This window comes from Heterocephalus glaber, unplaced genomic scaffold (genome assembly GCF_053883595.1).
Source record: "Heterocephalus glaber isolate CG9 unplaced genomic scaffold, H.glaber_assembly_v1.0 deba00001610, whole genome shotgun sequence".
Classification (NCBI taxonomy): Eukaryota; Metazoa; Chordata; class Mammalia; order Rodentia; family Bathyergidae; genus Heterocephalus; species Heterocephalus glaber.
This window is the reverse complement of record NW_028258381.1, coordinates 14,673,331-14,698,357: the sequence shown is the minus strand read 5'-3', so window position 1 is coordinate 14,698,357 and position 25,027 is coordinate 14,673,331. Positions and strand designations below refer to the sequence as shown.

General features: G+C 47.4%; 2 long non-coding RNA genes across 8 annotated transcripts in view; one reads left to right on the top strand and one right to left on the bottom strand.

Moving 5' to 3' along the window:
* Positions 1–1,286: 1,286 nt before the first annotated feature.
* LOC101710021 (uncharacterized) lies at positions 1,287–14,515 on the bottom strand. 7 transcript variants are annotated; one of them, XR_002393215.2, is made up of 7 exons: positions 14,376–14,515; positions 13,734–13,875; positions 9,226–10,592; positions 8,698–8,830; positions 4,751–4,974; positions 3,707–3,909; positions 1,287–3,217 (listed from the first exon to the last, which is right to left on the bottom strand). It is a non-coding gene; the product is annotated as an uncharacterized LOC101710021 (long non-coding RNA). The 7 variants fall into 7 exon arrangements; XR_015445434.1 differs by having other exon boundaries at positions 1,287–3,220; positions 8,698–10,592; XR_015445432.1 differs by having other exon boundaries at positions 8,698–10,592.
* LOC147822609 (uncharacterized) overlaps positions 14,385–25,027 on the top strand; it is a 27,965-nt gene continuing 17,322 nt past the window's right edge. Inside the window, exons 1-2 of the long non-coding RNA XR_015445431.1 lie at positions 14,385–14,496; positions 14,587–14,810. This is a non-coding gene — a long non-coding RNA (uncharacterized LOC147822609). The remainder of the gene's footprint in view (positions 14,497–14,586; positions 14,811–25,027) is intronic.

Sequence of the window (25,027 nt, the reverse complement as noted above, 5' to 3'; positions counted from 1 at the left end):
CCTGCATTCTTGAGGAGCAGTGTGAACCTGAACTCACTGCTCGGGAGCATTGTAAGACATTCATAGTAGAACCTGAGCTTGGTGTGTATGGCAGCTCTCTGTACTGTCTGCAGCTTTCTGTAAATCAAAAAATATTGTAAAATAAAAACTTCATTAAAAATAATGTATTGGGGAGGGACCTTTTCAGGTGACTGCATTATTTGCACGAGACTAATGTACTGTTGTAGGGCAAAAGTCAGGGAAAGAAATCAGGACATAGGAGCAGGGGGTCAAGCTCGGTGGTAAGGTCTGTGCTTTGCACACACCAAAATAATTTTTTTTTTTTTGGTACCGGAGATCGAACTCGGGTCCTTGCGCTTGCGCAGCAGGCGGCGAAACCGCTGAGCTAAATCCCCGGCCCAAGAATTTTAAAAAATGAAAACTAGGCATGGTGGCACATACCTGGAATCCCAGCACTCTGGGAGGCTGAGGCAGGAAGACCTTAAGCCTAGGCACTGTAGCAACTTAGCGATACCCTGTCTCAAAAATTAAAAGGAGGGGTAGGGTGGCTTGGGGGTGTAGCTCAGTGCAAAGCTCCTGAGTTCAATCCTCCATTACCAAAAAAAGAAAAAGAAAGAAAAAGGAAATAAAGTGAAATCATCAGGTCACAAACATATACTCACATATATATATATATATATATATATATACACACACACACACACACACTCACGCATAACTGCACACCCCTCTAAACATCTTTTCCTCCTCCTCCTCCTCCTTCCCTAGCACGGGCTTCTGCTTGTCCCTGTGGTGACCCCTTCCCACTCCACACACTCCTTGGATGGTGGCAGCCACTCCTTCTCCAGGAGCTGGGAGGATGGGCTTCCCCCCCCCCCCCCCCCCCCCCCCCGCCAAGTGCGAAAGACTCTTAGACACCTGGAATTCCCTCAAGTAGCCACAGGGCCTTTGGCTGGGGCACAACACTAGTTTCCTATTCAATCCAAAGGCTTTTACTATGTTCCTCTTTTAATTTACTTGGTATAAATTCTAAACCCTGCTGCCTTGCTTCCACCCCAGTAAGAAGGGTTTCTGAAGGTCAAAGGACTTCATTGCTGGGGTGACCTCCTGCTGACCTGGAAGTACATCTCACCACAGGGAATCTGTTCCCATTTCCACCCTGGGCTGATTTCCAAGGTCTCCCATGTTCCCTGCTACCCAGACACAGGCTTCCTGTGAGCAAAAGGCTGATTTAATTCTGTCTGGGTGCAGACAGGCTGAGATTGAGAAAGATATCAGCAATTGGCTGGAGAAGAAGCAAAATTTTTATAGGGTTTGGGGTAAGGGGGTGCTGCCCTAAGGAGTCTGGGGTGGAATGGTTTTGTTTGAGGATCTCAGGATGCTCAGTGCAGGTGTGTAGATGTCAGGTTTCTTGGTACTGGGGAGATGGGATGTCTTGTCCCAAATTTTCTGTATGGCTCTCTGTTCTGTTTGCTGAGGACAGCATGGCCCTTAGTGTTTTCTTGCTGTTTTTGAGGGTGGTGTTTGCTGAGAGGCTCTCACTCAGGTCAGGCATGACAGTGGCTTGCAGTGGCCTGGTTGCCCACCTTCCCTTTGGTCCTTCAGTAGAGACACCAGAAAAGATCTGCCCTGGATGTGGCCTTTTTCTAATGTGCTGCTGTGGAGCCACTGGTCTTTCTTATTCTTTTCTCATCATGAAATTTTCAGCCACAAGAAAAGTAGAGTGACTGTGAACATGTGTAAACCTGTGCCCTAGCTTTCATGATTACCATTTACCTATATTGATTATAAGTATCATTTTTGCTGCAGTATTGTTTTAAAAAAATGACACACATTGTGGCATTTAACCCCAATTACTTTTCTTTTCTCCTATAAAATTAAAGATATTGTCTCATACAATTTCAATCTAGTTTTTTATAGCTAAGAAAACCAGCAATCATTTAATATTATCTAATATCCACACAAAAATCTAATGTCCCTGAGATGGCTTTAAGTGTGGCTCCTGCAAACCAGAGATGTAACTTTGGGTTTTATATTTTCATATGTCTTTCAAGCTAAGTCACTCCTTCCGTCTCTCTTTCTCATGGCATTGACATATTGAAGACACCAGGATTGTGGTCCTGGGTCACATCCCATCTCTCACTGTGGCCCACCTCCTGGGCCAAAGTGTGTATTCCCTGGTGCTGGGAGGAACTCTGCAACCTGAGAATATCCAGCACCTGATCCACCACCTTAGCATCCCTGGATGAAGAAGACTTGAGTTGGTTATTTTGTTAGGGGATAAGTGATGCTGGGAAATGCTATTTTATGTTTCTATTTCAGGGCATACAACTCTCAAGATCCTTAGACTCTCCGAAGTGACAGCATCTATCCATTTGCTAATGAGATAACTGATAGCTGGCAGCCCCTGGGTAGCCTTGGCCAGGGGGTCATCCCAGAAAGACCAGGGAGGGTTATGGGGTAGGACTTCCGTCCCTGCCCCCAACCTTCAGGGAAGGGGCAGGGCTCAGGGTAAGGTTGATCCCATTGGCCAGTGATGTAATCAATCATGTCTAGATAATGAAGCCTTCATAAACATGGCCCAGGACTAGGTTTGGGAGCTTCTGAATAACTAGCTGTACAGATGGAGATTCCTAGAAGGCAGAGCCCAGAGGGCATGGAAGGTCCTGCCCCTTCCCACACACCTCGATCCACGAATTTCTTCATCTGTATGATCTGCAAATCCTTTCTAATAAGCAGAGAGGTCACTTTCCTCACTCTCTTCTTTGACCATTTTTATGGGGTTGTGAATTTTTATAAATTGCATGTGCTTTAGTCAACCACAGTTATGATTCTTTCCAATGTTCTCATCACCTCCACGTGATGGAGCCAGGGTGCCCTGACACTGGGTTTTGTGAAAAGAAAGAGCTTGATTTTTGTGTCCAACTGAGCTCAAATCTGTCTCCTGATTACGTGGTAGCTGCAGATTTATAGGAAGGGGCGAGGGAGAAGCTGCTTGTCGGGTGGGTGTTGAAAAGGGGAGTTTTCGGGTTCTTTTGCGCAGGTGTAGATGGTCATCATGTCTCTTTACAGATCACATGGTTTTGGTTATCATGCTCTGTGTGGGGATTTTGAGCTTGTGACATCAAAAGGCGTGGACATGAAGGCTGTTGCTTCTGGGAATGTGCACTCTTGAAAATCAGGGTCCCGATCGTCCTTGAGGGAATTCTGGAGGCTTCTGCTGAAAGACAAGGGGAGAACTTGTTTGTAACGTGAGGGATCTACATCCGGTGCCCGGCCATAGAGGGTTAGGGGAGTCTGTGATATTGCCTTTGTAGCATCTGTGACATCCAGGACTTTGGAGAGTGACTCCAAGATGCTGCATTTACTGCACCCCAAGGATCCGGTGCTCAAGACCAGGAAGGTGATACCCTCTCCCCTCAGCACCATAGGATGGGGAAGGGGGTTACCCTGGGTGCTGTGCCCCCCAGGTACTGTGAGGGTACAAGCCACTAGGCAGAGGCAAGGATGGGGTCTTCACTGATAGACTCTAAAAGTCTGATTCGTCACAAACCTCACTCTCCAGCATCCCCAGGAAGTGACAGTGAAGAGGGCAGGCCATGAGGCCCTTCACTTGCTAAAATGCAAGCTGGGGCTTGTGGAAGGAGATGTGCAGTATCGCTGTGCTGTGAGAAGGTGACTGACAAGGAAGCAGGGGGGACCTCACCTGGTGACGACCTCATCGGACCCTTTCTGGGTCCTCCCCAGTTCTCAAGGGAGGGAAGTGGGCACAGAGCCTGTGAATAACGGGCCAGGGTCTCACAGCTGCCAGGGAGTCGGAGCAGGTCCCCTGGGCCTGGCTGTGCCCTTGAGGAGGACCAAGAGCAGGCAGGCAGCCCTGTCTGATCACGACTTCACTCCCTGGGGCTGCTGTGAAAGGAAAACAGTTCTGTGGGAGAAGCCCTAAACCCTAAAGCCCTGCTGTTGCAGTCTTGCCCTGTGCCACTGCCAACTCCCAGACTCAGTTGCTTCCGGAAGAAGCTGTCCCAACCCAGCTGTGCGCTCCCCGCATGAGACCCAGCGCTGTGGACAGCCTGTGTAGCAGTCCTGCTTTCCCCTTTTACATCAGAGCTCTGTTATTCATCCCGGTGGTGCTCCTATTAGCATTTTCCCTCTTCCGGCCTGGGCGGGGCTTCCCAAACCAAAGCTGGAAGTTGGTTATTTTGCTAGCTGTACCGGAAAGCCCTGGTGAAATCCATCAACTTGATGGGCGGAGGTGCCCTCTGACCCAGGGCTGCTCAGAAACACTGACCTTTGTATTGTAGGGCTGAGCCTGGACCAGAGCCCGCGTTGGCCTTTCCAGACCTGGTTAGGCAGCTTCACCCAGCTTTTATGTTTTGTAATTCAGCGTCCCATCAGTTTCAGATTTAAATTTGAACACAGTATGTCTTCAAGAATATTTTAAAATCTCACTGACACTTCCCTTTTAAATTAAACGTGCCTCTTAAAATAAAAATGGTATGCATTTTCCCGGACACCAGGGGCTGTAGAATTCATCCTGGCCTCTTCAGGATCTTCACTGCCTGCCACTGTAGCACACTCCATGTCTTTGTCCTCCATGCACGGCCACGTCAGTTGTATAGACCCTGGGGTTTCCTGTGTTGAGATGCCTAGGGCATCTCTGGAATATTAGACTCTGGGATATTTTCAGATAGAAGCAATAGAAGGGGAGCTCCATTGTCTCAGATAAAACAAGAAGACTGGCACTTACCTCTGCAGCTCAGTGACACCAGCAAAGTCCTCCTAGCAATCCTTTTGGCCTGCTCCTCATAGCCACAGAGGTGCCGCTGCAGCTCCAGCCATCACATCATTTTCAAGGAAGGAAAGTACAGTGATTTCTATTATCTTTTCAATATTCTTCAGACTCTCAAGGGGTCCTCATGGTGGGAAGAGATTATGTATGTGTATGTGTTTTCAGAACTCTGTTGAAATTCTCTAAAGGGAAGAACAGAGAAGGAAAAACATCTGTGTAATGGACTGAATATTTGCGTCTCTCTCATGAATCCATGTATTGAAGTCCTAACCCTCAAAGGCAGTGTTTGAAGATGAGACGTTTGGGAGGCAGTTAGTCATGGGAGTGGAGCCATTATGCTGGGATCCATGTGTGTATGAGAAGAAAAGGCAGAAAGCTTCCTGTGCACCATGAGAAGGTGGCTGTTTGCAAGCCAGGGACAGAGCCCTTGAAGGGAACCAAACCGTGGACACCTGGACCTTGAACTTACAGCTCTGGAACACTTGAGAAATATGTTCTTGTTGCTTAACCCCCGCAGTCCATGTTTGTTTTTTTTTTTGTGGCAGCCTGAACCGATTTAGATGCTGCACAGGCATCTCAGGGAATTGTTAAATTTTAAAAAATTTCCCCTTCAAACTGGAGATGTCAAGAATAAATTTCTGCTTGTGTTTTAGGAAGTTAGTAAAATCAATCTGCTTATGGTGCCTAAGAACAGAGCAAGGCTACTAGTTTTTTTTCCTCAGTATAAAGGCCACAGGGTCTCTGGAAAACACAGTGTAAGGGATGTGAGGTCCTCTCGGTGGGGCTGCCAGGCTAAGACCACATAAATATTGATGCCCTTTAAGTTATTTCAAATGACCTATGCACACATCCACTGATACAAGTATTGCACGAACATATTATGCAAAGAGATATTCACTGTTTGTCTGAAATAAACTGTAAGTAATCAAGTTGCGGACTTGGATTACATTTCCCTAAAACATGGCTCTTTTTAGCCTTTCTTTTGCAAAATTCACTTACGGTGGACCCTTGACTTACAAACTCAGTTCATTCCCAAGGACAGGTTGTATCTCAAGTTGGCCAGCTGCCTTCAAAGTCTCTCTCCTGTATCATTTCAGGCCACACTTTCTTCCAGGCAGATCCCAGGGTCCTTAGACACTGGCCCAGGATTTCTCAATTAACCCACACTGGAAAGGATGCTGTAATGTTCCTTCTAGAACTCTTTAGGACTTAAATCTGTATCTGAGACCATCTGGAAGCTTTGGGGTTGTAACTCAAGACTTTGGTCATAAGTTAAAACTAAAATTCCAGTTGTAACCTAAGTTATTTGATTTCAGACTGGTCATAACTCAAGGATCCACTGTAGCTCATTCCCTGCAATTACAGCCCGTTCGTCATTTCCAGTGTAAGGTTTCTTCTACAGCAGTCACACCCACTTCATGTTCCTTTTGTCCCTTGACCCTGTGTTAATGGGAAACACACTCAACTCTACCATCCTGAGCCTGTGGACCCTGTGCACCCAGTGTTGAGCTAGCAGCTCTGAGAATTGTGCCCTGGACTTGTGTGCTGAGATGAGTAACCTGGGCTTCTCTGCTATACACTGTTTTTCCATTCTTTGCGATCCTATTCCATTTCTCATTCATCAATGTTTTAGGATGTTGTCCACCACCATCGCCTCCACCACCAAACATCATGATCAATGTTTGTTCCCTTCACTTTCAATACTATATGTCCCTTTTTCCCAAGTTGAAGGAGGGTTTAGACCTCCACAGAAAAGAAAAGAATTTGTAAAGGAATGAAATACATTTCAGAGATAGTCGCAGGCAAATGCTGTCCACTTGGAGTCAGAACTTCCTTTCTGGTCATAATTAATTCTGGTCCTTTGCACAGCCTTGACACTTAAAGGGATAAGTATGTCTTCAGTTATTTCTCTAATGTATTCGAGTTCCTTAAGCAATAGAAGGCTTCAAAGCACGGTTTGTTCTTCTGTCAATTTGCATAATACCATTGCTAAAGGGGATGTTGAAAACTCTGAACAGGAAATAGGTAGGTTTCACTCAGTAAATTATTTATGAAGCCAACAAGAAATTTGGGGGTCATTCTTCAGAATTAAAGTATGATTTCAGTGCTTCAAATAAATTGATGATTCTCTCCACTGAATTTGTTAAACAGAGACAATGAATGACCTAGCACTACTGAGTGTTCAGAGAGTCACAGAAGTCCTTTGATTGCTCAGTTTGAGCAGTGTCAATGCTGAAGTTGGAGGACAATTTCATGCCAGTTTCTTTGAGGTCAGTAGAAAGAACACGAGATGTGTTGGAGCGGCTTTGTAGGAATAAGGGCAGAGCAGCCGACCCTTCCACAGAGCCATTCAGTTCTCCACTTTGAACAAACATCCATCAGAACATGTACTAATATTATCTTCATGAAAAGCTGTATGATTTTTTTCATTAACTGCTTAGTCTATAAAGAGAATCTCTGCAAAACTCTGCTATTTTTATCGATGTCTCCTCAGATAGGATCACACTGGGGATAGCCTTAGAAGCAAGGCTTTTTCAGGAGAAAAATATTGCACAAACAAAGGGAATTATTTTTTGTCTGGATTGTGATGAACTGCATCTTGTCCCTGTGGCTATGCTCTAAAAGGTGAGGTAAGGGAGCTCTGGTAATTCCTGCGATGGTAAGTGGAGTGGTTACATTATTCTTTTGCAGGAGATTTGTGCTGGCACTTGACAACTTGCTGGCAATGTTGGAATCAGAAAATACTCCTGGCAGCAGTGTGTTAAGACAGTCATTGGAGTGGAAAGACTGATGGTGATACATAGCCTGGAAGTCAACACAGCCTCTGAGGCTATTTTATCCTCTGTTAGGGTTTAGATAAAAATGTTCCTGAAGGGCTCATACATTCAGACACAGATCTTTTGGAAGTGAATGGATCATAAGGGCACTACACTCATCAGTGAATTAATCCACTGTTTAATCATAACTGAATGAGCTCATAGCTGAATGTGCTAATGAGGGGAGTGCTGGCTGGAACAGGCAGGTCTCTGGGTGTGGCCTGAAAGGATATGTTCTTGTCCTCAGCCCCTTCTCTCTCTGCTTTCTGGCTGCCATGAGTTGAGCAGCTTTCCTCCACTAGGCCCTTCCGCCATGATGTCTCTGCCTTGGACTCAGCTGACCATGGACTGAACCCTCTGAAACCACGAGCCAAAATAAACCTTTCCTTCTTTAAGTTGGAGTGTTGGGTAGTTTGTCTTAGCAATAGGAATGCTGACTAATACATGCTCTTCATATGAATTCCTGTAAAGCAAAAAACTAAAAGTTATCTCATCACTTCCTTTGGTACAAGTGGAGGAACTTGTACACCCTCATGCTCAGCTGTTAGCCTGAGTCACTGTAGGCCTGATTCCCACCATTTGAGTATCAACAGAGCAACGGCATTCTGAACACAGAGGTTCAATGTATTTTTCTATTTAGTAAATGTCTACTGTTCAAAGTAATCATCACAAAATTATTGGCATTTAATTTGGTATTTGGGGCCTCAAATACACAACTAAAACACAATGAACAGGAACCATGGAAAGAATGGAAAAGATTGAACTTGGTCTCACAGATGCCTGCACACATCCACCAAGCATAAGTCCACACGAGGACTGATCCTCAACAGGGGTTTGGACAGATGACCAAGCTATGAATGCTTGAACTAGAAGTAAGTTGTACTCCTACTGGGTGTGAAACAATGGGTGTGTCCCTTCTGCTTGCTAGGGACAGCTGTGCTTCCAGGACTCGTTCAAGCAACAGAGCCAAGCTGCCCTCCTCAAGGGTGGGAAGCCTGGGGCTCAGGCTGGGTGACTTTGAGAAGCAGGGAGCTGGAGGACTGCAGTTCACCAGAAGCTCAGCTCACCAAAGCTCTGGGCCTCACTTACTTCCTTTCAAAGTCTGGACTCGTCTGGAGGTGCTTGGCTGGTCTGCAGAGGGACCTGGTTGATGTTGGCTCTAATTAGCTCCAGTGACTCGTTCTTGACTTGGAACTTTGGTCAAACATCAATCGTTTCCTTTCTGGAATTTGAAAAGTAAGTACTTTTAATTCTCAGCCTTTCCTCGCTGCCTCCTGCCACGTGTGCAGGCAGGGTTGTAAGGGGTCATGCAGATGCCATTTGTGAAGGTGAAGGTTGGCTGGGGGTACCATTTAAGGTTCAAAGCACTGTGGCAGCAAATTAACTCGAACTGTCAAAGTTTTGCAATTTATTAGAAAAAAAAAAAGAAAAGCAGAATCCAGGACATTTAGGGCATCTGGACAAAGCAGGATGGATGCAGGGCAAAGCTGTCAAATGCAGGACATGCCCTGCATAAGCAGGATCCCGGTCACCCTGCTTTAGGGACCTGTAGAAGTGAAGTGGGTCAGAGCTGTTTTCTTCTTCTTCTCATCATTTTAGGATAAATGCGAAGTTTACCCAGGAGACAGGATCTGTTTCGGAGATCCCCATGGCAGATGCATGGAATGGCTCAGGAGGCGGACATGGTGGGCTGTCCCTGGATACGCCAAGTGGGGAGGAGGGGACGGTGGCTGCAAGGCCTGCTGAGGCCTCCTTCGCCTGGCTGTTTTACCAGCCCAGCCTCAGCTTTGCGTGGGGCTGGCATCTGCCATCCCCTGGCCACTGGTTTGTGTTTCCAGAGCTTCAGGCAGGTGTCTGGCAGCCTTCGGTCAGAGGAAGCTCCAGTGATGGGCAGGTTGTCTCCTGGAATTTCTACAGGAATGATTATGAGTTTGCCAAAAAGACGAGCTCACTGCAGATAAGGGGGGAAAAAGTCATTCACCTCCCCAGAACACTTGTCAGAGAGAAATGAGAAAAGGTCCGTCTTAGGCACAGAAACCAAGATCGTATAATGCACCTGAAAATAAGATTACTTCGAGCCAGGGGAACAGCGAGGTGTCTCCCAGGACACATCAGGAGGGAACAGAATTCAAGGGAGGGGAAGGGAGAGGCAGAACACTGTGAATGCGGTCACTCTCCCCATAGGAATCTGTACGTAAAATGCATATCCAACTTTCAAAGTGTTTCATGATTCCAGAGGAAGTGAAATATTTGGGGGAAAAAGTGGAAAGATGTGTGTGCAATATCGTAAGAGATCCTGAAACAAAATACAATTGACCAAGGAATTCAAATGTTTGGAGAGGGCTGCCTGGTTCATATCCACATGAAACCCACTTAGGCCTGAACACACCCTCGAGTGAATTTTTTAAATAACAACGTACTTAAGCTGTTTTTCAGAAACTTGCCTCCAGAATCCACGTGCAGATGTTAACAGACCTGCACAGAAGCCAGCTTTTCTGGTCCATGGTCTTTTGATGTCTGACGCTCAAAATCTCCTGCTCAGATCTACCAAGCTGTGTGCTTGTCCTGAAAAGAAGTACTCCCCCTGTGAAGAAGCAGGATGGCATCTATGCCTGCATGGAAGCGCCCCAGGGCTACCCCTCTTGTCATCCAACCTACAAACAGCTTTCCCCTCTCCTTTCCTGTAGATCCCTGCTGCCAACCCACAGAGGAGGACTTGAGGTTCTGCTCTGGTTCTCTGCAGGTTGTCCTTGTGATAAGCTCTTTCTTTTCACAAAACCAGTGCCAGAGCCTCATTGGCCCTGTGTACATCAGGCAGAGAACTTTTACTTGAGATCACATGAAAGAGTGGATAAACAGGGGCACAGAACACAGAGCAAGGGTGAGGAGCATCCCATTACTGGTGGAAGGATACGAAAAGTCATGCAGCATGCAGCCCGGTGTGGGTGACAGTCACTAGCACGGTGTGGTTGGTGCTCAGAGACCTGCAACGAGAATGGCAATGGACAGTGGCTTTTGATGGTATCCCTGTGTCCACCCCAAATACAGAAAATAAGAAAATAGCATATTGTGAGCCAAATCTCCGCCATGGCCTGGGAACATGATATATGTGCCACTTGGAAGAGGTTACGTGAACTGTTATAGTCACAGAACAAATGAAAGTTTAAGTCAACATGTCTACCAATGACACAGATGGGAGCATCAGGTGGGCTACAGCAAAGGGAAATCGCTTCTGCAGAGCGCTGCGGCATTGATTAATTCAGATTTAGAGGCTGCTTTTGCTAAAAGCACCGACTCTTTGCTCGGGCCTCCTGGTGTCCAATAGGAGGACAAAGCTTGGAATCTCTGCCTTTACTACTTTAAACTTTGGATCAGAGACCCGCTCAGCTCTGTGTGTGGGCAAGTTGATTCTTTAAGGAGTGTTAACAGGTTAACTGGTTAACTGCCCAAGGCTGAAGCCAGCGAAACATGACTAGCTAAAGTATTTTCAAGATTTGTGGGAACATCATCTGTTGATTGTCAACCACCAGCTCTTGCTATGTCCTATTCCAGACCAGTGGCTTGGCACCCAGGTCTCTGGACGTTGTCCTAAGTGACTCCATCTTGCCTTTCTAAAATCCTTTTCTCTGTCTTTCTCTCCTGCAGTCACCGTGGATTCTGAGAACAACAGGTCTGACTGATAAACAGCCTGTGACAGGAGTCAAAGCCTCCCCCAAGCAACAACACCTTTCTGGTTTTTTTTTGAGACAGAGTCTCACTATGTAGCCCAGGCTGGTTTTAACTTGTGGTGATCCTCCTGCTTCAGCCTCCTAAGTGTTGAGATTATAGGCGTGCACCACCACGCCTGGCAACAGCATCTTTCTTATCAATCAGACTCCACTTTGGCAAAACTGTCTAACCATTTTGTTCCTTCTGCTATTTAAGCCTGGAGCACACATCACCCCCAAGATGGGAAATTTTCTTGGGAGATTTTCAGTTCTCACTCCTGGTTCTCAGCTTGTTGGACCTCCCACTGTTACTGTACACAGAAGGCTGTGTGTTCCGACCGGAAGCTCAGTGTGTGCTCAGCTCCTGCCGGCACATGCCCTGGTATGGAAACAAGGTGAGCTGGCCTGGGGGACTGAGGGGCAGATGAGTCCTGGAACAATGGAAGGCAGTTTCAGCTGCACTGGCTGCAGACTGCAGAACACAGAGGGATTTGATGAATCAGACTGTCTCTGCATTTCCAGCGAAGGTCCACCGGACAGATTGCATGGCGCTTTACCCTTTGCTTTTCCCTGGATAAGCCTCTTTGTGTCTGGCTGTGCTGAAAAGGGGAAATGCACACACACACACAAAAAAGTGAGCAGAGGAGATATTTTGGGGCTCTTTTCTAAAGAAGGTAAAAGAATTGCTGATCTTACAAGGAAACTTTGCTCTCTGGTGATTTTAATGCTAATTTTGCAAATTTGGAATCTTAGTGGACAAGGCAGAGTTGAAAGCAGAGTCCAGTGTTCTGGGACTCCCTGAATCATGAAGATGCAGGTCTTGTGAAGTCTGAGCACAGCCCTTATGTGGGGCACAATTCCCAGTACCCAGGTGGCTGCTGGGAATGACAGAGCAGAGCCTTCTGTCCTTCCACTTCTTATTTTCAAAGTGTGCACTGTAAACACAGAGCCTTAAAGGAACATGGTGACTTCTGGGGTCAAGGAGTTTTCAAAACTGCCTCCCTCCTAAATCTGTATCCATGGAACAAAACAAATAACCAAGAAATATACAAAGACAGGAAAACTTCACAGCCCTCCAAACTGTAGAAAAGTGTCAGGTGAATACATTGCCCAGAATGTCTGCTGGGTCCTCTGCAAATAGGACCAGAATGAGGGCTGGATTGTGCCCCTTTCCTAGGTGGCTGTGTGTCCTGGGCAGAAATAAAGGTCCTGCAAGGCTGCTCCCTAGCTTGTCACATGGATCCCAAAAGTTTGCAGTGGTTCCATGAGCAGCATCCAGTGAGGCACAGTGGGTACCCCTCAGGGCCAGGATCTCCATCTATTAAAGGGGGATTTTCAGATAAAGGACAGCAGTGAGTCCAGCTTATGAATGATCCAGAGCAGCAGCTTCCTGGTAAAAAGCACACGGCTTTGTGTGCTGAGTTGCTAAGGAAATTAAGGGCAATGAGAGATGAAAAGGGACCAAAGCCAACACCTTCTTCAACAAAGAACATGAGGGTAAAAGAAAGACCAGGAGGAAATGAATAATAGATAGCAGCACTGAAAGACCATGAAGGCATGAAACCTAGGAGCCACACAATGGGGAAACAAAATGGCAACATGGAAATATAGTTTTGGAAGCTTTTTGCAATGAACAAAATGTGCAAAGTACAACAAGAATGGGAGGGAGGGTTATTAGTATTAGTCATCTTCCCCATTACTGGGACCAAATACCTGACATCCAAAACTTGAAAGAAGAGAGGTTAATTTTAGCTCATGGTTTCAGTTGGTTCAGTCCATCGTTGGCTGGCTCTAACACAGAAGTGGCATGGTGGCAGGTCATGGTGGAGGAAAGCTGCTCACATCATAGCAGCCAGGAAGTGGAGAGACAGAGGAGAAGCTGGGACAAGAACACACCCTTCCAGCTCATGGCCCGTTGACCACCTCCAACCAGGCCCCTCCTCCTAACAGCACACTCAGCTGTGAACTCAGTGCCCCAGAATCCAGTCACCTTCCAAAAGCCCTGCTTCTGAATGCATGAGACTTCGGGGAGACATTTTAGATCTAAACCACAACGGAAGATGAAGGATACGTAGAGAGAATCACTGGGGTCTCACACGTAGCTATCTTGGTTTCTAGAGAAAGTAGCAAAAGCCAGACAGACATCATATTCAGAGATAACCAGGAAAATGCTTCCATAACTAAAAATTTGCAGGTGGGGACGTGTCTGCTTAGGGAGGAAGAGGTGATGGTGGGCCCACTGGGCTGGGGTTTGGCCATTGTTATGGGCCTCATTCAGATTCTTTTTTTTTGGAAACAAGGTCTTGTTATGTAGTTCAGCCTGGCCTTGAACTCACTATGTAGCCCAGGCTGGCCTCAGACTTGCAGTGATCCTCCTACCTAAGTGCTGGGGTTATAGGCATGTGATGCCATGCTTACCTACACCTGCATTCAGATTCTGAGTCCTCTCTTCCTCTCCATATGGAGGTGGGGGGTTGAGGAAGCCCAGATACCCAGAATCCTTGAGGTGGAGCCAGGAGGATGGATTGAAGTAAAGGACAGACCAAGGGCAGCACTGTGCCTGCAGAAGTAACAGGCCAAGCATGAAGGCTACTGTGATTTTCTGTCCCTATCACCACCTGGCACTGCCTATCAACGTGGAAATACTAGCTCTGTGAGGATGCACAGTCTCTGTCCGGGCCCTTCCTGTCCAGTCCCCTTCCTGTCTAGACCCCTTTCTGTCCAGGCCCTTCCTGTGTATCCCACTTCTTGTCCATGCCTTTACTGTCTAGGCTCTTCCTATATAGACCCCTTCCTGTAAATCTGATTTCCTGTTCAGGTCCTTCCTATATAGCCCCCTTCCCATCCAGCCCCTTTCTGTCCAGGCCCCTTTTGTCCAGGGCCTTCCTGTGCAGTCCCTTCCTATTCAGGCTCTTCTTGTCCAGTGCCTTCTTGCTCAGCCCTCTTCCTGTCCAACTCTCTCCTGTTCAGTTCTCTGTCCTTTTCAGCCCCCCTTTTCTGGTCTAGGACTGTTTCTCTTTCCAGGACCTCCACACCCTCCCCACTCCCACAGCCACTCACCTCTGAGCCAAGCAACCCTTGAAAACACCCGCCTATGCCAGGCAGGATGACACAGCTGCCTTCTGATTCATGAGAGACCCAGCAGAATGTCCTGCGACTCAAAGGAGCTGATTCGGCTCAGGTCAGAGTGCTGAAATCTGTGGATTTCTGCAGTTCTTAAAATTTTCCAGATCAGCACATCTGTGGGTTGTTTTCCCTTGTACCTCACCAGGCACTGCCCAGCCCCTTCTGTGTTCAGGAAAGAGTGGAATGGCACAGGCCCCTGCTGGTTTGCAGAGGGCATGGAGCTCCTACTGCCCTGGCCTGTCCTTTGGATGAGCTCAGTGAGTAGCTGAACCCTGGAGAGCCCTCTGCCCACCCTGACCTTCCCAAGGATGGACCCTGGACACACATGGAGCTCCCGGCTTCTGTCCGCTCTGGGAAGTGGGAGCTGAGGTCAGTTCTCAGGGATCAGCCCCAGAACAAGCGGAAACTGGAGCTCGGTGCCCAGCCTGGGAGGGGTCCGAGCCGGGTAGATGCTGCTACGGCCCTGTGGGTATCATCCTCATTGACTCTTGCAGGGTTATAACCTTTGTCTCTCCTAGTTCTTTTAGTTGTAAATATGTATTATTTATTTAAAGAAGTTTTAAAAAAATTTGCTGTTTTTAAAAAAATTATCCCTGGGCTAAAATAATGGCCAGATGTTCAATCTTTTAAATCTCCAAATTTTATGTTATCTTAATACCTTAGAATAAGTCTAAAAGGCAAAGCTGCTATAAACATCCTCATAGGAGCTGGCAGGGTGGCTCAATGGTGAGTGTCACCTTCCTTGTACCAGGCTCTGGGTTCCATCCCTAGTACCATCAAAGACAGAGAGAAGGAAATAAATCCAGGTACAGGGTACAGAGTTGGTGTGGACAGACATTTTCCATTCCTCCAGGTAGGCACCTAGTAGTGAGCTTGCCAGGTCATATAGTAGGAGTATGTCCAGTTCTGTAAGAAGCTGCTAAACTCTTCCAAAGTGGCAGCACCATTTGGCTTTCTCGGCAGCACTGAATGAGAGCTCTTGTTGCTATGCATCTTCCCTGGCATTTGATGTCAATTTTCCACATTTGGGCCAATCTAGTAGGAGCGTAGTGAAAGAAGAACATTTGAAAAAAAAGAACATAAGCATCCCTTTCCTATCCGTGCTTGTCCTTGTAGGGCCAGCCTGATGGGCCATCCATCAGTCCTGGGCAACGACTGTCCCCTGCACTCTGGAGCAGGGGCCAACTTCCCTCCTCTGCAGGAAGCTGAGCTTGGTGCAGACAGCATCCCTCTGTGGCTGGTGTAGAAGGAACACGGGGATATGGGAATGGGTGGCACACAGTTATTGTCCTCATCCCATGACTTTGAGACCACTTTGGCATTTGTTGGTGCAGATAACATTTCAGTGGCTCCCCGGAGATGAATCTCCAGAGATGTTGGCTTCCAGTCCCAGCTCATGGCTGACTCGTGGCTCTGGCTGCCACTGGTTGGATCAGCACAAGCTCCCGTGCTGCTAAATGAAACCTAAATGTCACCTTCTTCCTGGCGACAACAGTGGGCAGCTGAGGTGTAGGAGCCTCACAGGTCAGCTGTGTGGTTCAGCGTCTCCCAGGGGTGCACTTCTGAGGCTCCCATTCCCACAGTGGGCGGGTGGCTGTGCTTAGTGCTCCCTACTCTCAGGCAGCTGCCGTGGCATCAGGGCCAGGCAGGACAGTGTCTTCTGTGTCCCTGGGGAATGCAGGCCTCAGGCACCTGAGCCCTCTGCAGGGACCTAAGCTCTGGTGCCCCTGCCAACACACAGTGCCATCCCTCCTTCCCATGGCAGAGGATGCTGCGGGTGAGAGGTACAGCGATGCATGAGGGCTGCCGGATAGAACCTGACCAGGGAGGTGAGGGTGGGGACAGGGAGTGTGCACCGCAGGCTCCACCCCTCGAGGCAGCTGCAGGACCCTGTCAGGGCTCATGGACTAGACCTGAAAGGGAGCCTGAGGATTATGCTTCTTCTTCTTCTTCTTCTTCTTCTTCTTCTTCTTCTTTTTTTTTTTTTTTGATTTACTGGGGATTGAACTCCAGGCCTTTGCACTGAGCTACATTCTCAGCCCTTATATTTTATTTTAAGGCAAGATCTTACTAAATCACTAAATTTCCCAGGCTGGGCTCAAATTTCAGATCCTTCTGCCTCAGCCTCCCAGCTTGATGGAATTTACTCTTAGGCTCTGGTTCCCCTGAGATGCTCTGAGGTCTGCTTAAAAGCCAGGCTCTGCCATCATCATCTAATCAAATAGAAAGAAAATATAGCAGATTCCTGAGTCAGGATGGTTTGCTTTTTAATTTTTCTACTTTATGATTTGCAGAAGCAAAACATACTCAGTAGAAATCATACTTCAGATTGCAAATTTGGATCTTTTCCTGGGCTGGTGATGGTCAGCTGATCCTCGGACTTGATGCTCCTGGTCAGCCCAGTGTCACTGTGGTGCCTGGCAGGTTAGGTGTGGTAAATGCATATCCCACTTACGATATTTTCAATTTACAGTGGGTTTCTGTGACCTGACTACTCTGTAAGTCCAGGAGCACCTGTCCATGTCAATCTTATGAAAGAAGGGAGTTGGGGAGGGGACACCCCACTGCCATGGCCCTGGGACCTCCCGGGCAGGGACAGGCCTTGGTCAGCCCCTCCTTTGGCCTGGAGCTGAGTGGGTTTGTCCCAGTGGCAGAGGGGCTGTGGGAGCAGAGCGTTCACTGCCTGTTTGGATGGCTTCTTGCTGCACCCCAATAACAGAGACCTCCCTGAAGGAGAGGTATCTCATGTCCAACAGAGTCACCCTCATCCCCTTTCCCAGGACCCCATGAGGGCTCAGCTCCCAAGACAGACTAGGTGAATTTTCATCAAAGTCCATTGAGTATAGCAGTGATTTTACTGATTCTCCAGAAAACCTGTCTCTAAGATCTCTTCTCCTCTCCAGTGCAGGAGAGAACTATTTTTAGTGAATGTTTGGTTTCCTGGGGTGCAGGGCTGTGTGGAGCCAGCTGGGGGCTGGGGAGGTTTATGCTACTATTGCAGCAGGCCCTCTATTTGGGGATGACTCCCTCCTTCTGGCTCTGTGTGTCCCAGCCAGGTGAGAGCAGGTATGGTGCACACAGGGCCCAGTCCCTGCTGGCCTCTCTAGACCCTTCTTGTGCCCTCTGCTTCTGTGAGGTGCATGCTCTCTTGGCCTCTTAGCCCTGGGAGCAGCTTGCTCACCCAGCTTGTGCATTTCTATGCTTTCCAAGTGTGTGGACTATTGAATGATAGTGATTTAGCTACTGTTACACATATGCATGCACACGTGTGCGGGCACACACACACACACACACACACACACACACACACACACTGTAGCTCTCTGTCCTGCATCATCTAATGCACCCAATACTGTGCCCACCCAAGAAGGCCTTCCGGGGACAAGGATTCTCCCTGACCCCACTTCGGTGGCCTCTCCCACTAGGGCCTGACCTTGGCCTTCCATTCTGGCCCACAGTCCGGTCTCGGCTGGAAACCTATCCAGGCAGTTTGGAAGAGACTCAGCCTACTCTGAGCAGGGTCTTCACCTCTACCCTTCCCCTTGGGACCTGTGGCACCCCAGCCTGTTGTCTGCAAGAATTTTTTGAGGTCAGTTTACCAAGATGTCTGCTTTCGGTCATTTTCTACCCACCAGCCCCAACCCAACCTGCTCTTTGGCTCTAAGTCCCTACTGGGCTGCATTCAGAATTGAGCTGAGTTCTACCCTGAGGCCTCCTTCCTCCTTTTGCAATGGCTTCTGAATAAAAGTCTGTTTTTGCCGCGTTAGCTATCCTCTAGCTCTTTCTTTCCCCTGCCAACTAAGAGGCAAACGGTGTCTCCTCTGAGAAACTGCTCCTTCCTTTTGCTCAGAAGCATGTGATGCTTGTGCTGTAGCTCTGCTTCTCTAGCACCAGCTGGGGTTCCCAAAGTCCAGTTCCAATCTGACAACAGCCACCTGGAGTTTGCACAGACCCCATGGGGAGGGCAAGGTCCCCGGGCGATGCCAGCCAGGGAGGCCCCGCCCTCCTGCCTACTGAGTCGCAGCCCTGGGGGAGGCTGCCGGGGAGGCCACTCTGGCTTCCTCCTGCTGGACTCTGCCGTGACTCCTGGACAGGACTCAGGGGCCCCGGAATGGAAGCAGAACTCAAATGTAGAAATAAATAAGAAAGTCTCTAAACACTTGGAAATGAAGCAACATGCTTTGAAATCGTCCATGAAACAAAGGGAAAGTCTCAGGGGAAACAGAAAAAATATTTAAACTGAACAAAAATGAAGACATATCAAAATTTCTAGGATGCAGCTAACCCAAGGCTTGGAAGGAAATTTATCCCATTTTGCTTTTATTGAAAAAGGGGAAAGTTTGGAGTCAATATCCAATCTTTCATATTAGGAAACTAGAAAAAGAAGAGCAAAAAAAAAAAAATCCCGAAGCCACAATTTCTAAGCTAACATTATATCACTTGCAAAAAATTGAATTTCTTCTTTACAGTGCTTGGAGTTTATTTTTCCTTTTTTCCATGACATTCCTTTTTTCTATGAGGCTGCCTAGGCAAAGAATTCAAAACTGATGAGGGATAGTAAATGTTCTTGCCATTTCTCAGATTTCAATAGGAACGCTTTCAATGTGTCATCAGAAAGTAAAACGTTAATCATTTGAAATAGATTATTCTTAATTATGTTAAGCAATTCTATTTCTAGTTCAAGAAAAATTTTAAAAAATAAAAACATAAAACATATGATTTATGTGTTATTTATTTTCAAATGAAGCACAGTTCAATGCAGCACAATTCTTATATTATTCCTCCCTCAAAGAGAAGGCGAATTCCTTTTAATCTTGGGGGAGGAGTAATAAAAGGAGAAATGGGATTGGAGTGGGAGCAGAGGGTCCATGGTTATTCCTGCTGAAATGATTTTTAAAAATCATTATGATAATCCTTATATTTAAACCTGGTAAAAGTCCATTTGTGCTAAGAGAACATAGAGAAAAATACCAAAACTGTCCAGCTTCCTTTTGAGAAAATTCAAAACCAAAAGAATAATTTATATGAAAATCTGTACAGAAAATAAATAAAAAGTCCATGCATAAAAATTATTGTAGTGTCATCAGCATAGTTTCCATAGTCTCAATACTTCAAAAGCTAATACTAGCCATCACCTCAATTTATTTCTCTGTCAACTATTTTTAGAGTGGGTAAAGTCAGGCATGTTTCAAATAGAATCATAAAAGAAAAAAGTTTAGGAAATTAAATGCTCAAAGCGAAGAGAAGGCTAGGGGTCGTCATGAACCCCTCCCAGACTAGGTACAGCAGACTGAATCCCATCCCTGCACCGCTGGCTACCAGCTGGAGAGGAAGACAGGTGTGAGAGGGCACACGCAGAGCCATGCCAGGCAGTCATACCCACCACTGCAGACGTTTCTGTCTCCCAGCTCTGGGGGCTGGAATTCCAAGACCCAGGTGTCACAAATTCAGTTCCTGTTGAGCCCACTTCCTGGCTTCAAGACAATGACTTCCTGTGCATCCTTCACAGAAGGTGCTGTGTCCTCCTTTCCTAAAATGGGCGCTGACCTTCTCTGGGACCCCATCTTCATGATCTCATTTAACTCCAATCACTTCCCAAACACACTGTCTCCAAATACCATCATATTGGGGGTTGGGGTTGGGGTTCAGCGTATAGATTTGGGGTGACACAGCAATGTGCATGCCCAGAGTAGAGGTGCATGTGGAATACGGCAGCGGGGTGGGGGGACTTATCAAATCCAGACCCGACACCAAAAGATTTTGAACATAGACATTTGATCTATGGGAAGTTCTTGAAATGAGATGAGACTACAAGAACTACAGTGAATGTTCAAAAGTTAAAAATATTTATTACAGCAAAAGACACATTGCTGCAATCCCCCTCAAAATAAAATGCATCCCTCACTTCAAACACACTTAATGTGCATTGCCACTTCCTGAAGCAGTTCTCGAAGTCCTTTTCCCTGGGTATCATTTTATGTCTACCTTCATGTCCTGAACCAATTCAAAACCTTTCTCTTTCATGGTCATTTTGACTTTGGGGAAGAGCAGAAGTTGCATGGTGCCAGATCTGGTGAATAAGGTGGATGAGGACGCACTGTTGTATTTTTACAAGCTGCCTTCCTGTTAGATGACACTTGGCAGCAGCATTCACCATATTCTTTTTTAATCGCACTTCATAAAGACATGCAAAAAAGAGGACTTCAGAGCTGCTTCAGAAAGTGGCAAGAAAGATGGGATAAGTATGTTCAAAGTGAGGGGGAGGATTTTGAGAGAGATTCATGGCAATGTGTCTTTTACTGTAATACATTATAAAAATTTAAACATTCATCATATTTCTTTCATCCCCATATACAGACATATTAGTTCCCTAGAGGACTACCATGCAAATTGCCACAGGCTGGTGGCCCTAAATGACAGTTTATTTTCTTACAGATCCGGGGGCTAACATTGAGATGAAGCTGTGGGCAGGGATGTGATCCCTCCTTGTCCTCTTCTCGGCTTTTTCCTGGATCTGTGACCTCCATATGACATTCCAGAGGAGAGCCCCGAAGGCTGGGCAATGGGTCCCCATGGTGTGGAGGGGCCGTGCCCAGCTGCTGAGGAGTGAGTGGCAAGGTGTCCAGGAGCCCAAGGACCTTAGAGGACAGTGGAGGGGCTCCTGCCCATGTGTCTGGCACAGGGGGCCCTGGGGTCTCCCGGGTGAATGAAACCTCACCTGGCTTGGGACTGTTGGTTACCATGTCTGGTGCAGAGACACTCCCAGTGGGGCTGGTCATCTGGGGGTGATTTGCCTGGTTTAGATCTGAGGAAAGAGGGACCAGATAGGTCAGGACAGGAGAGCGAGGGACAGGGTAGCCCAGGCAGAGCCATCTGAGGAGTGTGACCTGGTGGATTTGTGGAGAGTTCCTGGCAGGGGAGGGAGGGAGGTGGGCAAAGGAGTGGAGGGTTAGGATTAGGCAGGTGGCAGGGCAGAGACACTGCAGGGGTGGAATGCAGAGCCCCAGCGAGGTCAGCCAGCCTCTCTCCACATCTGCGCATCTCTTGCTAGTGGCAGTGGCTGCACACTGTGCCCATCCTGTGATCCGTCTGCAGGATGCAGGAGTAAGGACTTGGCTTTGCCCAGCTGTGGGGCCTGAGGGTTTGAGCCCTCAGTGGGCTGCTGAGGGCTGTGCCTCCCCTGCTCTTCCTGCTGGCTTTCTCGTCCCCAGGTGGTCTCCTCACAGCACAAGCACTGGGGTGTCATCTCCCACTGGAGGTCTGAAGCGGTCAGGTAAATACTAGGGAGGCCAGGAGTGGGATCCAGGCAGGAGGTGGGGACCCCTCCTCACTGGCTGAGAGGTGACCTGAGAGCCGGTTGCTTCATTGAGCAGGTGGTAGAGAACACGAAGTCGCTGATTCCCTTTGTTCTCTATAGATTTGCACAATGAGGCAGGGCGAGCAGGCGGCCTTGTGGGTGCGCAGAGTGCAGGGGAGGCCAGAATTAGACTGCAGGTGGACACGGAGCGGAGGCCAGTGGAGAGTGGATGCCAAGTGCAACATGGGGATGCTAAAAAATACACACTTAATTGCAACAGAAAGTGCTGCGAGAATCAGAACTATATTTGGATTGGAATGGCTTATTGGCAAAATATTTCGGCAGATGCTGGAAGGAGGCTTAATTGGAGGAGACTGCCTGCTCGGATCTCAGAGAGCCTGCGTCTGATGCAATTTAACTTTTGCAAAATATAAGTCTTTGAAAAGGTTGAGAGCTACCATATACACTGTTTATAGTGCATACAGCTACATTTTTCTTCTCAAATAATCTGAAATAATTTCTGAAGACTGGAAAAGAAAAATGATTCCTGGAAGGGGGTGAAAGAAAAAGAATGACTACAAATGACATGTCCCATGTCATTATTCAATTTACCCTTCACACTGGAGCCACTGAAAATTAAATAATTTCCTTTTTCCCTTTCAAGATAAATTAGGCATCAAAGAGCCCCAGTGAAGAAAATTGATTCTATCATTTCTAATACGGGTGAAACACTGCACTTGAGAATCATAACGTTTGCACAACACATTTGCATGCGTCTTTACAGGATATTGGAGTGATGCCTAGGCCATCTCACCCTCCTTCTTCTCTAAGAATTGCCTCGTCACCCTCAAACATTGTCCCCCACTGATTTTCTCCTTGACCCCAATCCCAGCCACAGTTGGCAGGACAGTGGAGAGTTGATTTGTCCAAAAGTCTAATTTTTTTCCTGCTGGGGGTAGAGAAGGGTTTGTGGCAATGTGTCAGAGGCAAAATGCAAATTCTGGACTGGGTGGCTGTTGTGGTTCAGGTTTAGCAAGTCCCTCAAATAACTCATGAATTCAGGTGTGGGGCTTTTGAAAGGTGATTGGATCATGGGGGCACTATACTCATCAGTGGATCAATCCATCAAAGAGTTCAGAGCTGAATGTGCTGTTGAGAGGTAGGGCCTGGTTGAAAAAAGTGGGTCACTATGTGTTATGGTGTATATCTAGATTTTCTTCCAAAGCCTCATGTGCTCATAGGTGGAGCTCTTGGGAGTGACTGGATCATGGGTGTGTGATATTGGATTATGGATATTATAATTGGATTAGTCTATTGATTGGTTTAGCAGAGTTCTGGGTGTGGATAATGGGAAGGCTCACCTTGGGTGTGTGTGGCATCAACCAATAGGCCTGTGGCCTGAATGGAATTAAAAGGGAAAGGAAAGCTCACTGCTTCCTGCTTACCCTGCCATGGACTGTTTCTTTTCTGCCATGCTGCCCTGACTTGGAGCCAGCTGACTATGGACTGAAACCTCTACAAATTGTGAGCTAAAATAAACATTTCCTCCTTTAACTTGTGAGTGTCAGGTATTTTGTCTCAGCAATGAGAAAGTACTAAGACACTGGGAGTGTCAGTAGAAGGGTGTGTCTTTCTCCCAGGTGCCTTCCTTCTCTCTGTGTTTCCTGGACGCCATGGGCTCAGCAACTTTTCTTCCACTTGAACTCTCTGCCATTCTGTTTCTGCCGTAGAGTCAGGTGACCATAGACTGAAACTGTGAGCCAAAATAAATCTGTCCTCCTTCAAGTTGTGGGTATCAGGTCTGTGTCCAGTGACAGGAAAGTGACTAAGACAGGTCCTCTTCAGCACTCTAGGAAGACCCTAGGAGGTAGAAAAAAATAGAGGATTCAGAGAGAAGAGTCAAGTGGTTGTGGGAAAAGATATGGTGAGAGATGAAGAAAGGATGCTTTTTGGGTTCTGAATGCCTTTCCTTGCCAAGCACAGTCCATTCCTTGGGGCCTTAATCAGCTTTCTGATGCTGTAACAAAATACCTGAGAAAAACAACTTCGAGGACAGGTTTATTTTGGCCCCACCCTATTAGATGACCCCATCCACATTCAGAGCAGGTCTCCCCCTCAGTTGGCTATTCCACATGCCACTCATCTCTGGAAATACCCTACTGGGCACACTTAGCAGTGGGTGTGACTAGCTGTCAGGGCTTTTCTCAATATAAACAAGTTGACAGCCAAGATTGACAGGGCATAGCTGAGAGTCTCTTCCCGAGTTTTCTGAGAAATCCTTCTCAAAATAATTCCCCTAAGCTTATTCAACTTGGGTTCTAGAACTTTCCAAAGAAATTCCTAACTGAGGCAGAAATTTCTCAGCCCTGGAGCTGCAGTCACAGACCCTAGGTGAGTGGAAAGACCTGGGATCCATTCTTGACAGCAGGAACAGCTTCACAAGGAGCTGTTGGTCACTTCATGAGGGAATCAAGCTGCTTTACAGTCACCTGCTGCTCCTCCCAATGCCTGTGGGAAAGCAGAATGGGGGAGGACAGAGTCCTTCAGTGGATGAATGAACAAGAAGAGCAAGGTCCAAACCTGCGCCCCCAACAAACTGTGACCCAATTTCTTCTCACCTGCTTCCTGCAGAGAAAGTTCAGGCAGATCACTGGGAATGGGATCCTGCTGGTTGTAATGCTTGCAGATGGGACAGTGTCCCCAACTCCTAGCTGACTGCAAAACCCCTCCTGTGACTGACCTGTGTCAGAACTGGCTTTCTGAGACCCAACCTACAACAGAGCTTTGAGGTCAGGGACCCCCAGGACTCCCAGTGTGTGTTGGAGTGACCTGGAGGGCGAGTTAAAGCCCAGACTGTTGGACTTACCCCCAGACTTCCGCCTCTGTAGGTTGGGTGCAGCCCTGGGATGTGCATTTGTAACCAGTTCCTGGGTGTGGACGATACTGGCTGTCTGGGATCGCATTTGAGATCCACTGCTTTACAGGAATGTGAGAAAGCTTCTGAGTTCAAACTTGCATTGAAAATGGTTAGCATGAAATCCAGTCCAGGAGCAAGGAGATGCTCTAGGAGAGGACAGGGAAGAGGACCACCCCTCTGTCCTCTGTGGAGGGCCAGGCACGGAGCACACAGGAGGGTGGGGATGGGGACAGGGCCTGGGCAGGCAGAACACTGTGCTCCTAGGGACCATCTGGCCTGGAAGGTCAGAAATTCACACACAAGACAGGCAGGTTTGCTTTCCTCCCTTTCCTTTGTGTGCAATAATCACACTTTTTGCATGGGCACAGCTTC